This window comes from Ahaetulla prasina, chromosome 2, assembly GCF_028640845.1.
Source record: "Ahaetulla prasina isolate Xishuangbanna chromosome 2, ASM2864084v1, whole genome shotgun sequence".
NCBI lineage: Eukaryota > Metazoa > Chordata > Lepidosauria > Squamata > Colubridae > Ahaetulla > Ahaetulla prasina.
In genome coordinates, this window is record NC_080540.1 from 47,758,448 (window position 1) to 47,772,807 (window position 14,360).

The window sequence follows — 14,360 nt, forward strand, 5'->3', positions numbered from 1 at the left end:
GTTTCTTTATGGATTAATTTGGTAATCTTATTTCTTTGGAATCCATTGGATGTTAGTACGTTAGTGAGAGAGTGCGTAGTTCGGTTTTCAGATGTTGTTCGTCAGCTAAGCGTTTTGTTCTGGAGATGAGTGTCTTGACTACGGAGTTGATCTGTGCTGGGTGGTGATGTTAGTGTACGTGCAGATAGTGGTTTGTGTGTGTTTTCTTCTGGTAGATGGTGTGTCCTAGGGAGCCACTGGATTTCCTGTAGACTAAAACATCTAGGAAGGGAAGTTGGTTGTTAACTTCTATTTCCATGGTGAACTATATTTTGGGGTGTAGGCTATTGAGGTGTGTGAAGAAGTTGTCAAGTTTTTCTTTCCCATGTGGCCAGATTATGAAGGTGTCGTCTACGTATCTGAGCCAGAGTTTGGGTTTGTGATCAGATTTTTCTAGTGCTTGGGTTTCAAAGTGTTCCATGTAGAGGTTGGCAATGACAGGTGAGAGGGGTGATCCCATAGGTGCTCCTTCTATTTGTTTGTATTTTTGTCCGTTATAGATGAAGTATGTGTTGGATAGGCAGTGGTTGGTCAGATCTAGGATGTGCTTGGGGGGGTTATATTTGTTTTGGATAGCTGTCAAGGCTTCTTTGATTGGCACTTGGGTGAAGAGGGATATGACATCAAAGCTCACGAGTAGGTCGCTGGGCTGTAAGTTTTGTTTCTTTATGATCTCTATGAACTGGAATGAGTTTTTTACGTGTGAGGCGATGGATTCTGCATAGGGCTGTAGTTGTTTGGCGAGAAATTTGGCTAGGTTTTGTAGAGGTGAGCCTATGGAGCTGACTATGGGTCTAAGTGGGATTCCTTCTTTGTGTATCTTGGGAGACCATAGAGCTTAGGGCATCTGGATGATTTCTCTCTGGGAATGATTCTTTGCTGGATTTCTTCACTGATGGGGGAGGCTTTTATTTTGGATCTGGTGGTTTTTTCTAGGTAGGTGGTGGGATCTGTGTTTAGGGGTTTGTATGTGGAGTCTTGGAGTAGGTTGGTTAATTTGGTTTGGTAGTCAGATGTGTTCATAACCACCGTGGCATTGCCCTTGTCTGCTGGCAGGATTATTATGCTGGTGTCTTCTTTCAGGTTAAGTAGTGCTGTCTGTTCCTCTTTGGTTAAGTTGATTTTGGGTGGCTTGCTGGTGCAGAGGATGTTGGTGATTTTGAGTCTGATTCTGTTAGCATCCTCAGGGTTGATTTTGGTCAGGCTGGTTTCAACTCCACATATAATGGTTTCAGTGGTAATGTGTTTGGGAGCGACTGCAAAGTTGAATCCTTTGGAAAGGACATCGGTTTCAGCTTTGGTGAGGATCCTATCTGATATGTTATGCACTGTTTTTTTCATGTGTGGCTGTGAGGGGGGAGGGGTTTGGTTCTGGCGTTCTTGTAGTCTTCGGAGTTTGTTGGTGTATGTCTCTGTTTTGAGGGTGGTCTGTGTTTCAGCTGTCCAGACGGCGAGTTGTTTGGATTTGTCCCAAAGTGCGGGTGGATCTTGTTGCTGAGTTTGAGGTGAAGTGTGAGGAGATCTTTGTTGATTCAATCTAGGAGGAATCTTTTTGCGTGAAGTTCATTTCTGATTAGGGCCAATTCTGTTCTTTTTAGGATGCGTTTGGTGGCTGCAGAGTTGGAGTGGAATTTCAATTGGAAGCATGTGGGGATTAAATTTTGATCTCAGCAGTTGCGTAGGAATGCGAGGTCACATAAAATGGAAGCTCTCTGGAATTCTACTTTTTCATAGGTCCTGGTCAGATGGTGGATTTCCTCCCTGTAGAGGTGCGATATTTGTTTTCTGAGGTTACATGCTTTCGAACTGCTAGGTTGGCAGAAGCTGGGACAAGTAACAGGATCTCACCCCATTACACAGCAGCACTGAACCACTGAACTGCTGACCTTTCGATCGACAAGTTCAGCATAACATAACATAACAAGAGAGTTGGAAGGGACCTTGGAGGCCTTCTAGTCCAACCCCCTGCCCAGGCAGGAAACCCTACACCATCTCAGTCAGATGGTTATCCAACATTTTCTTAAAAATTTCCAGTGTTGGAGCATTCACAACTTCTGCAGGCAAGTCGTTCCACTTATTAATTGTTCTAACTGTCAGGAAATTTCTCCTTAGTTCTAAGTTGCTTCTTTCTTTGATCAGTTTCCACCCATTGCTTCTTGTTCTACCCTCAGGTGCTTTGGAGAACAGCCCAACTCCCTCTTCTTTGTGGCAACCCCTGAGATATTGGAACACAGCTATCATGTCTCCCCTAGTCCTTCTTTTTATTAAACTAGACATACCCAGTTCCTGCAACCATTCTTCATAAGTTTTAGCCTCCAGTCCCCTAATCATCTTTGTTGCTCTTCTCTGCACTCTTTCTAGAGTCTCAACATCTTTTTTACATCGTGGCGACCAAAACTGGATGCAATATTCCAAGTGTGGCCTTCCCAAGGCATTATAAAGTGGTACTAAGACTTCACGTGATCTTGATTCTATCCCTCTGTTTATGCAGCCCAGAACTGTGTTGGCTTTTTTAGCAGCTGCTGCACACTGCTGGCTCATATCTAAATGATTATCCACTAGGACTCCAAGTTCCCTCTCACAGGTACTACTATTGAGCAAGGTACCACATATACTGTACCTGTGCATTTTGTTTTTTTGGTCTAAATGTAGAACCTTACTTTTTTCATTGTTGAATTTCATTTTGTTAGATAGCGCCCAATGTTCAAGTCTGTCAAGATCTTTCTGTAACTTGAGCCTATCTTCTGGAGTGTTGGCTATTCCTGCCAGCTTGGTGTCATCTGCAAATTTGATGAGTTCCCCATCTATCCCCTCGTCCAAGTCATTGATGAAGATGTTGAAGAGTACTGGGCCTAAAACAGAGCCTTGGGGTACTCCACTGCATACTTCCCTCCATGTGGATGTAATTCCGTTGAGGACTACACGTTAAGTGCGGTTGGTCAGCCAGTTACAAATCCATCTGGTGGTGGTGCTGTCTAACCCACATTTTTCTACTTTATCTAGTAGTAGGTTATGGTCTACTTTATCAAATGCTTTACTGAAGTCCAAGTAAATTATATCGACAGCATTCCTCTGGTCTACTAATTTTGTCATTTTGTCAAAGAATGTGATAAGATTAGTCTGGCATGATCTGTTTTTGACAAACCCATGTTGGCTTTTGGTTATTACTTTGTTTGCTTCTAGATGTTCAGTGATTCGTTGCTTGATTATCTTTTCCAGAATCTTCCCCGGTATTGAGGTCAGGCTGATAGGTCTGTAGTTTCCTGGATCTGTTTTTTTTTCCTTTTTTGAAGATGGGAACTACATCAGCTCTTTTCCAGTCCTCTGGCAGCTCCCCTGTGCTCCAGGATCTTTGAAAGATATAGTTCAGTGGTTCTGAGATCACGTCTGCCAGTTCCTTCAGAACCTTGGGGTGTAATCCATCCGGTCCTGGTGATTTGAACTCGTCTAGGGTAGACAGGTGTTCACTTACCATTTTCTTCCCTATTTTAACTTGTGTTTCTAATCTGTTTTTTGTAGTGCTGTTTTTGATAGGTTGGATTGTTTTTTTCCTTTTGTGTAAAGAGAGATGCAAAATATGAGTTAAGTAGATCTGCTTTCTCCCTGTTGCTTGTCATCTTCTTGCCACTTTCTCCCAGCAATGGGCCAATTGTTTCCTTGACTTTTTTCTTGTTTTTAACATGTTGGAAGAAGCTTTTTTTGTTATTTTTTACTTTTGTTGCTAGCCTTTGTTCATTGTGAGCCTTAGCTTTCCTCATCTTAGCCCCTGAGCGACCGCGTCCCCTCATATATATATATAAGCAATATATGCTACTGAGACTTTCTTATGGATGCAGCCAGTACCTGGCAAATTTGATCATCATTGAATCGAGCACCTTGTGGATCTATCTTGAGAGCCAGTCAGGTATGATGATTTCCAGCAGAGCCCTGAAGATGAATTGCTCCATTCCTAATTTAGAAATGAAGGGTTTAGCATCCTGTTTCAACAATACTCAGCAGTTAGGCATCTTGATTAATTCATCTTTGCCCACAGCTATATAGAACTAGGTGGCTGTCATCACTAAAATAAATGGTAAGTCTCCACATTTAATTTATAATTTGCATTTGTGCCCAAGTTTCCACATTTGACATAGCTAGCATAAATTAACCAGAACTCTGCCCAACTGATGTTAAAGTTAGACATTTTCCAGGTATACCTGTTAAGGATAACAACCTCTAAAGATTAGGAACATAGGCACTTTCCATGACACACTACTTGCCTTTCAGATTTTCAATGCAAACTTAATATGGTCTGCCAAGTGAGTAGAACATTGATGTGGCATGATGATTTTACATTGTTGTTGTTGTTAGTTGCGAAGTCATGTCCGACCCATCGCGACCCCATGGACAACATTCCTCTAGGCCTTCCTGTCCTCTACCATCCTCTGGAGTCCATTTAAGATCACGCCTACTGCTTCAGTGACTCCATCCAGCCACCTCGTTCTCTGTCGTCCCACTCTTCTTTTGCCCTCAATCCTTCCCAGCATTAGGCTCTTCTCCAGTGAGTCCTTCTTTCTCATTAGGTGATTTTACATAGCTGAAGATAAATCAACCATAACTTCTCCTTACCTGCTGCCCTTTCTGATTCAAGAAAGCCCAGGAAGCAGATACCTATTTGCAACAACATCTTTTTATTACAAAACCTTCCTAGAATTGTTCTGTTTTATTATTTCAGCACTCTGCAATCCAGTTAATTGAAGACTGAAAGATAAGCTTCTAATGCCATCCATTTAATGTTAATTGTGGACATTAAATATCAAGGCTGTGGGAATGGAGAGAATGAGAAGATGGAAAATACATTTTCTATTGTATGTCAGATTGTTATTCCCTTTAATGCTTATGGAACCACATGAACACACAGAGGAGACAAATGTTTGTGTACTTTGCATTAGTACAGGTCTCCTGATACAATTTTTCATCTCCTAAACTAAACACCTCAGCAATCACTGTGGATTTTCACATTTTTGGGGAAGTGCATTGCCAGGCGATTAGAGCAGATCGTTTATCATTTTCTAATGTCATTGCTCTTGCCATATTCTGTTATTATACTCATTGTTTGGAATATCTAAATTAAGCAAAAGGGATTGTTTCAAGGGCTTTGAAATTGAATGCAAAATTTTGTTTTGAAGAACAGCTCACCTAGTACCTGTCTGCCAAATCTTTTCTTAGTTGTGTTATCTCAGGAAAAGACTCAGTTATTTTAAGGAGATGCAATGATAGATAGATAGATAGATAGATAGATAGATAGATAGATAGATAGATAGATAGATAGATAGATAGATAGATAGATAGAATAGATAAAATAGAGATAACAGATGGCTAGACAGACAGACAGACAGACATAGACAGACTGAATGAGGGATAGATAGATAGATAGATAGATAGATAGATAGATAGATAGATAGATAGATAGATAGATAGATAGATAGATAGACAGACTGAATGAGGGATAGATAGATGACATATGTGTGTATTTATATATAGAGAGAATGTGGAACATATGCACTTTATATTATACACACACCGGCTGAGATTGTGTACACATATTGCTATAATTTTCAGGCATGCATATTTTAATGCAAATGCAAACATGCTTTGTGTACTGTAGTCACATTTACATAGCAAAACTTGGAATCTTTCTATAAGTAAATACTAACTCTTCATATCTGCTCTCCTAGGCATCTCAAACAGGAAATTTAACAACAGAAATCTTGGTTTTATACAATATTACAGAATTATACAGTATTCTCCTATCATATGTATTTTTCCAATCTCATGCAGTGAAGCCCAAGAAAACTGGGCTGATCAAGAGATGGGACAGCCATTTCTTTTTATTCACATTTACATTTTTTTATTCACATTGACTTATTTGTCTTACTTGCCTTCAAGAGTAGCAGCTCTTTCTAAAAGGTAAATTGGGCAAGAACTTTGTAAATACAATATGGCCTATTGGAGACTCCTTATTTGCAAAACTTAAAAAAATACAAAGAAGGACAACTAAGATGATTAAGGGCCTGGAGACTAAAACATATGAAGATCAATTGCAAGAATGGGATATGGCTAGTCTAGACAAAAGAAGGACTAGGGATGATACCATAGCAGTGTTCCAATATTTGAGGGACTGCCACAAAGATAAAGGGGTCAACTTATTTTCTGTAGTACCAAAAGGCAAATTAAGAAACAATGGATGGAAACTAATCAATGAGAGAAGCAACCTAGAGTTAAGGAGAAACTTCCTAACACTGAGAACAATTAACCAATGGAACAGTTTGTGAGTGCTTCATCACCAGAGGTTTTTAAGAAGAGACTGGACAGCCATTTGACTGAAATGGTATTGGGTTTCCCGCTTCAGCAGTGGGTTGGATTAGAAGACCTCCAAGTTCCCATTCAACTCTACACTATTTTGTAATTCTGTGAATTCAGGCTTAGTTTCCTTATTAGTCCTTTTAGTAGCCTGGAAAGAGGATATCATACCCAGTAAGAGTGATAGGAATTGTGCATGAAAACTGTGGCATGAAAATACAAGTTGTCCCTGCATGAAATGCCAGCCTAGTGCTTTAAGAAAAGCAATACTTATCACAAAAGTCCTACGTGAAATTTCAAAAGCTGGCAACTGAATTACTTGCCTGTTCTCTCAAGTTGTTTTCCAGCACTCTCTGGAAATGTCCCCATATGGTTCAGTCTATATTAGTACTGTTCTTGAGATAATCTAATTTGGTTAACACAGGGGAACATGTGTTTTGCTTGCCACAAGCTTATTCTGGGCTCACTGTGGTTGTGAGTGGTTCCTGTGGATGATGATGACTTCCCCCCCAGATACAGCTGAGCCCAGTTTCCCATGCGATTCTCAGAAGGATCAAGAATACATCTGAGGACTTTGCTCTATCAACATGGTATCATTCCAGAGTTGACTGATTAGCTGCAGTGTGTGATAGTTATTTGCCAGAAAGCATTGAGGAATGAGGGGTGTTGGGGAGGGGGCAATGGAAAGGAAATTGGAAGGAAATTGCAGCCGATAGCAAAATTCAATGTGAGGGACATCCATGCTCACAAAAGAAGACAAATGCTGGCAGGGGAAGGAAAAAGAGAATTAAGGCAAGTCGGGTAATAACTTATTCATAGGTTTCTGCAGGAAACACAGTGAATATGTCGTCTCTGAAATAAAGCTGCTGTGCCTAAAATGCCTATTAGCAAATGCAGTCCATGTTGAACACCTGACCTCGGCTTTGCTCTTCTTGAAGTTAAGGGGGGGAAAGTCTTCATTAGCTCACAACATGTTTAGTTGTGGTGTTAGGTAGCAGTACCAATTCATATATGAATCAATGCAGGCACTGTAGATGAACATGTACTTCTGCTCTGTTTTTGCTAAAATTGACTGAGGTATTAAGGAGCACTTATTTATTGTATGATAAGAACATGATAGATAGAAGTAAACATATACCCATAATCCACATAATTATATATAAAACTTTTACAGGGGTATGACAGTGGCCTCATAACTAGATGTCCAATTCAGCTAGCCAGGTGATCACCTCTGGCATTGCTTCATGCAGATCTTCTAGAGAACCAGAGAATGTATGTCATGGGCAATCTTGCACAATATTTTAATAATTTACAGATCAGCACCACAGCAACAGCAAGGGGAATCTTTCCATCCCCATTGATATAGGGCAGAGACACTTCTTCCAGTATAATGGCTAATTTTGTTCAATTTTGTCCCTACAGAGTGACTCAGGTCTTAACCAGATGACTTGGTAGAGAGATCACTAATGATCAAGCCACAAGAAGGTACCTTGGACCATTCCTCTTTCCAGGCATTCTCAGGGTTAAACTGGTTGGATGTTAAACAAATAGCTGTAATAAGAAGCATTTAAAGATTAAAAATAAAGTGAAATATGTTATTTTCAATAAGTTATGAACCCATGCATCTAAAACGCCTAGCTATAGTGCAAATGAACACACTGAAACATACGTGAGGTGATAAAAGGACTTAATAACAATATTAATATAAAAGAAAAAACTTGCTTATCGGCTAAGAAGTTCTTTAGGGACAGCATCCTGATCAACTGTAGTTAACCAGTTACTTCTGAGAATTTTCTGTTTTCTATTTATATCTTGGGGTTTTCTTCTTTTTTTCTTTATTGTTCTTTTTTTTTTTACACTGTACACTGCCCAGAGTCATATTGCTTAAGTTAGGGCACCCTTATAAACATATAAAACTTCTTGAAACTAGGGTAGGCTTAAACAACATGCAAAAATTCACACCTGACATTGAAAAAGCAACAACCACCCAGTGTTTCTTTTCATATAGTGTTCTGTGTCCAAAAAAAAATCCCTCTGGAGAAGAAAAAAAAAAGGGCTATGTAGCAAACTTCAAAAACCACTACAGAAATATTTGCAACCAAATAAAAACTGAATGCACCATTTACCACACCAAGCAAGAAGAAGACCTTCTGCGCACAAATTCCAATCGTGCTTTTTATAATTTTGTAAACAATAAACTTAAAGAATCAAGATCCATCCCACCACTAAAAGAATCTAATGGCAAAGAATGTAATGATGAAACAGTTAAAACAAACCTCTTTAACACATTCTTTGGCTCAGTCTTTGTTAACAGTGATGGCTCATATCCGACATTCCCCAATCATACCAACAATGAGTACAATGACTTAACACATATAGACTTCATAGAAGATAATGTTGAAAAAGCTCTTCGCAAACTGAAACCATCTTTATCTATTGGGCCTGATGGACTATGTGCATACTTCTTAAAAAAACTTTCCACTAATATAGCAAAACCCCTAAGCATAATCTTTGATAAAGCTTTCACAACTATTCCTTTCCCAAACTTTGGTCTCTAGCCACAGTCATCCCTATCTTCAAAAAAGGAGATCCCAGCCTAGTTGAAAATAACAGACCAATCTCTCTATGCTGCAAAGTAATGGAATCTATCATCAACCAATCCATTACCCTCCAGCTAGAAACAAACAACCTACTCTCTAATAAACAATTTGGTTTCAGAAAAAAATTATCATGTAACTTACAACTTCTCCACTGCAAAAACATATGGACTATTAATCTTGATCAAGGCAAAGCAATAGATGCAATCTTCATAGACTTCTGCAAATCTTTTGACTCAGTAGTACATGATAAACTTCTGAAACTAAAATCCTACGGCATTTCAGGACCTCTTCACAACTGCTTTGCTGCCAAACAGATAACAAGTGGTCAAAATTGGCAATGTTCTATCCTGTTCCTGTCCTATCCTGTTCCTGTCAAACGTGGCGTTCCTCAAGGCAGCGTTCTTGGACCAATGCTCTTCATACTATACATAAATGATCTCGGTGACCTTATCTCAAGTTATTGTGTTCTCTTTGCTGACGATGTCAAACTATTTAACACCAACAACAATACTAAGGTAGAGGTAAAGGTTCTCCTCGCACATACATGCTAGTTGTTGCCGACTCTAGGGGGCGGTGCTCATCTCCGTTTCAAAGCCGAAGAGCCAGCGCTGTCCGAAGACGTCTCCATGGTCATGTGGCCGGCATGACTCAACACCAAAGGCGCACGGACCGCTGTTACCTTCCCACCAAAGGTGGTCCCTATTTTTTCTACTTGCATTTTTATGTGCTTTCGAAACTGCTAGGTTGGCAGAAGCTGGGACAAGTAACGGAAGCTCACCCCATTACACAGCAGCATTAGGGATTCGAACCGCTGAGCTACCGACCTTTCAATCAACAAGCTCAATGTCCTAGCCCCTGAGCCACCATGTCCCCTTAACAACAATACTACTACCCTTCAAAAAGACCTTGACTTTGTATCCGATTGGTCTAAAACTTGGCAACCAGCAAATGCTCAATCTTACATATTGAAAAAAAGAACCCAAACACTAAGTACAAGCTTGATGGACATTACCTTACAGATGACCCCCACCCTGTTAAAGACCTTGGAGTTTTCATATCAAATGATCTAAGTGCCAAAGCCCACTGCAACTACATTGCAAAAAAGGCATTAAGAGTTGTAAACCTAATTTTACGTAGCTTCTTTACCAAAAACTCTACACTACTAACCAGAGAATACAAAACTTTTGCTAGACCTATTCTTGAATACAGCTCACCTGTCTGGAACCCATACCACATCTTTGACATTAATACAATTGAACGCATCCAGAAATATTTTACAAGAAGAGTTCTCCGCTCCTCTGAAAACAACAAAATACCCTATACCACCAGACTTGAAATCCTGGGATTAGAAAACTTAGAACTCCGCTGACTCTGATAAGACCTTTGTTTAAGACACAGAATCGTCTATTGCAATGTCCTTCCTGTTAAAGACTACTTCAGCTTCAATTGCAATAATCCAAGAGCAAACAATAGATTTAAACTTAATGTTAACCGCTTCAATCTTGATTGCAGAAAATATGACTTTTGTAACAGAGTTGTTAATGCTTGGAACACACTACCTGACTCTGTGGTCTCTTCTCAAAATCCCAAAAACTTCAACCCAAAACTCTACTATTGACCTCACCCCATTCCTAAGAGGACTATAAGGGGCATGCATAAGAGCACAAAAGTGCCTACCGTTCCTGTCCTATTGTTTCCTTTCATAATATCAAATTAATATAGTTATTGCATACTTTTGCTTATATATATACTTATATGATGTGTTGTTGTTTTATGTTGATGCTTGTGTATACTGTTGTGACAAAATAAAATAAAAAAAAGACCTGCTATGGCTTAATGTAATGGTTTACTTTTTTACAAGAGAATGGCTGGGTTTGTAGAGGATACTGAAGCCAAATTAGAATAGATTGTAAAGTGGAGGGGGGAGAGAAAAAAAAAGGTTGATAAAAGAAGTGTTTCACCAATTTTGAACTTTTTGTACAAACACAATATGCGTACCAAGGGGGCAAAGTTTTCATTACAAAGATTGAAGTGCTTTTCATTAAATCCTCCCTTGACCCCTCTTGTAGACATCTTGGTGGGGATGAGCAATCTGATGATGTTGAACTAATAAGGGCTGCCATTAGATGAAATGTGGAACTTTGTAGCATACAACTAGATTAGCTGTCTAGAGCTACTTTTCTGACTGTGGGGGCATACCGGTTGATTCAACACTCCTTTGCACAGATATCTCTTGAGTTTCAGTTTTTAGCCCATTGCTCCCTGACACTCATCCCATAATCACTTCCCAGGTAAAACTGCAATGTGTTCTGTATAAGCCTGTCCTTGAAGAGCACTCAGAAACTTCAGCTGGTGTAGGGTGTGATGGCACATTCTATTCTGAATACTTCAAATTTGCCCTATTCTTAAGATAGGCAGAAAAATATCTATTATTTATTTCCCCGATGCACCATTTTAGAATAGAATAGATTTTTTTATTGGCCAAGTATGATTAGACACACAAGGAATTTGTCTTAGTGCATATACTCTCAATGTACATAAAAGAAAATATACATTCATCAGGAATTCTAAGGTACAACACTTAATGATAGTTATAGGGTACAATTTATAATAATAATAATAACAGAGTTGGAAGGGACCTTGGAGGTCTTCTAGTCCAACCCTCTGCCCAGGCAGGAAACCCTACACCATTTCAGACAAATAGTTATCCAACATTTTCTTAAAAATTTCCAGTGTTAGAGCATTCACAACTTCTACAGGCAAGTTGTTCCACTGATTAATTGTTCTAACTGTCAGGAAATTTCTCCTTAGTTCTAAGTTGCTTCTCTCCTTGATTAGTTTCCACCCATTGCTTCTTGTCCTACCCTCAGGTGCTTTGGAGAATAGCTTGACTCCCTCTTCTTTGTGGCAACCCCTGAGATATTGGAACACGGCTATCACATCTCTCCTAGTCCTTCTTTTCATTAAACTAGACATACCGAGTTCCTGCAACCGTTCTTCATATGTTTTAGCCTCCAGTCCCCTAATCATCTTTGTTGCTCTTCTCTGCACTCTTTCTAGAGTCTCAACGTCTTTTTTATATCGTGGCAACCAAAACTGAATGCAATATTCCAAGTGTGGCCTTACCAAGGCATTATAAAGTGGTACTAAGACTTCACGTGATCTTGATTCTATCCCTCTGTTTATGCAGCCCAGAACTGTGTTGGCTTTTTTAGCAGCTGCTGCACACTGCTGGCTCATATCTAAATGGTTATCCACTAGGACTCCAAGATCCCTCTCACAGGTACTACTATTGAGCAAGGTACCACATATACTGTACCTGTGTATTTTGTTTTTTTGGCCTAAATGTAGAACCTTACTTTTTTCACTGTTGAATTTCATTTTGTTAGATAGCGCCCAATGTTCAAGTCTGTCAAGATCTTTCTGTAACTTGAGCCTATCTTCTGGAGTGTTGGCTATTCCTGCCAGCTTGGTGTCATCTGCAAATTTGATGAGTTCCCCATCTATCCCTCGTCCAAGTCATTGATGAAGATGTTGAAGAGTACTGGGCCTAAAACAGAGCCTTGGGGTACTCCACTGCATACTTCCTCCATGTGGATGTAGTTCCATTGAGGACTACACGTTGAGTGTGGTTGGTCAGCCAGTTACGAATCCATTGTAAAGTGGAGGGGGGAGAGAAAAAAAAAGGTTGATAAAAGAAGTGTTTCACCAATTTTGAACTTTTTGTACAAACACAATATGCGTACCAAGGGGGCAAAGTTTTCATTACAAAGATTGAAGTGCTTTTCATTAAATCCTCCCTTGACCCCTCTTGTAGACATCTTGGTGGGGATGAGCAATCTGATGATGTTGAACTAATAAGGGCTGCCATTAGATGAAATGTGGAACTTTGTAGCATACAACTAGATTAGCTGTCTAGAGCTACTTTTCTGACTGTGGGGGCATACCGGTTGATTCAACACTCCTTTGCACAGATATCTCTTGAGTTTCAGTTTTTAGCCCATTGCTCCCTGACACTCATCCCATAATCACTTCCCAGGTAAAACTGCAATGTGTTCTGTATAAGCCTGTCCTTGAAGAGCACTCAGAAACTTCAGCTGGTGTAGGGTGTGATGGCACATTCTATTTTGAATACTTCAAATTTGCCCTATTCTTAAGATAGGCAGAAAAATATCTATTATTTATTTCCCCGATGCACCATTTTAGAATAGAATAGATTTTTTTATTGGCCAAGTATGATTAGACACACAAGGAATTTGTCTTAGTGCATATACTCTCAATATACATAAAAGAAAATATACATTCATCAGGAATTCTAAGGTACAACACTTAATGATAGTTATAGGGTACAATTTATAATAATAATAATAACAGAGTTGGAAGGGACCTTGGAGGTCTTCTAGTCCAACCCTCTGCCCAGGCAGGAAACCCTACACCATTTCAGACAAATAGTTATCCAACATTTTCTTAAAAATTTCCAGTGTTAGAGCATTCACAACTTCTACAGGCAAGTTGTTCCACTGATTAATTGTTCTAACTGTCAGGAAATTTCTCCTTAGTTCTAAGTTGCTTCTCTCCTTGATTAGTTTCCACCCATTGCTTCTTGTCCTACCCTCAGGTGCTTTGGAGAATAGCTTGACTCCCTCTTCTTTGTGGCAACCCCTGAGATATTGGAACACGGCTATCACATCTCTCCTAGTCCTTCTTTTCATTAAACTAGGCATACCGAGTTCCTGCAACCGTTCTTCATATGTTTTAGCCTCCAGTCCCCTAATCATCTTTGTTGCTCTTCTCTGCACTCTTTCTAGAGTCTCAACGTCTTTTTTATATCGTGGCAACCAAAACTGAATGCAATATTCCAAGTGTGGCCTTACCAAGGCATTATAAAGTGGTATTAACACTTCACGTGATCTTAATTCTATCCCTGTTTATACATCCTAGAACTGTGTTGGCTTTTTTGGCAGCTGCAGCACACTGCTGGCTCATATCTAAATGGTTGTCCACTAGAACTCCAAGATCCCTCTCACAGTTATTACTACTGAGCAAGATACAACATATCCGGTACCTGTGCATTTTGTTTTTTTTGGCCTAAATGTAGAACCTTACTTTTTTCACTGTTGAATTTAATTTTGTTAGATAGTGCCCAATGTTCAAGTCTGTCAAGATCTTTCTGTATCTTGAGCCTATCTTCTGGAGTGTTGGCTACTCCTGCCAGCTTGGTGTCATCTGCAAATTTGATGAGTTCCCCATCTATCCCCTCGTCCAAGTCATTGATGAAGATGTTGAAGAGTACTGGGCCTAAAACAGAGCCTTGGGGTACTCCACTGCATACTTCCCTCCATGTGGATGTAGTTCCATTGAGGACTACACGTTGAGTGT

General features: G+C 39.7%; 1 protein-coding gene across 1 annotated transcript in view; it reads left to right on the forward strand.

Annotated features, from left to right (window-relative positions):
* Positions 1-14,360, forward strand: part of CNTN6 (contactin 6) — a 199,193-nt gene that overhangs the window by 30,439 nt on the left and 154,394 nt on the right. The window lies entirely within an intron of this gene.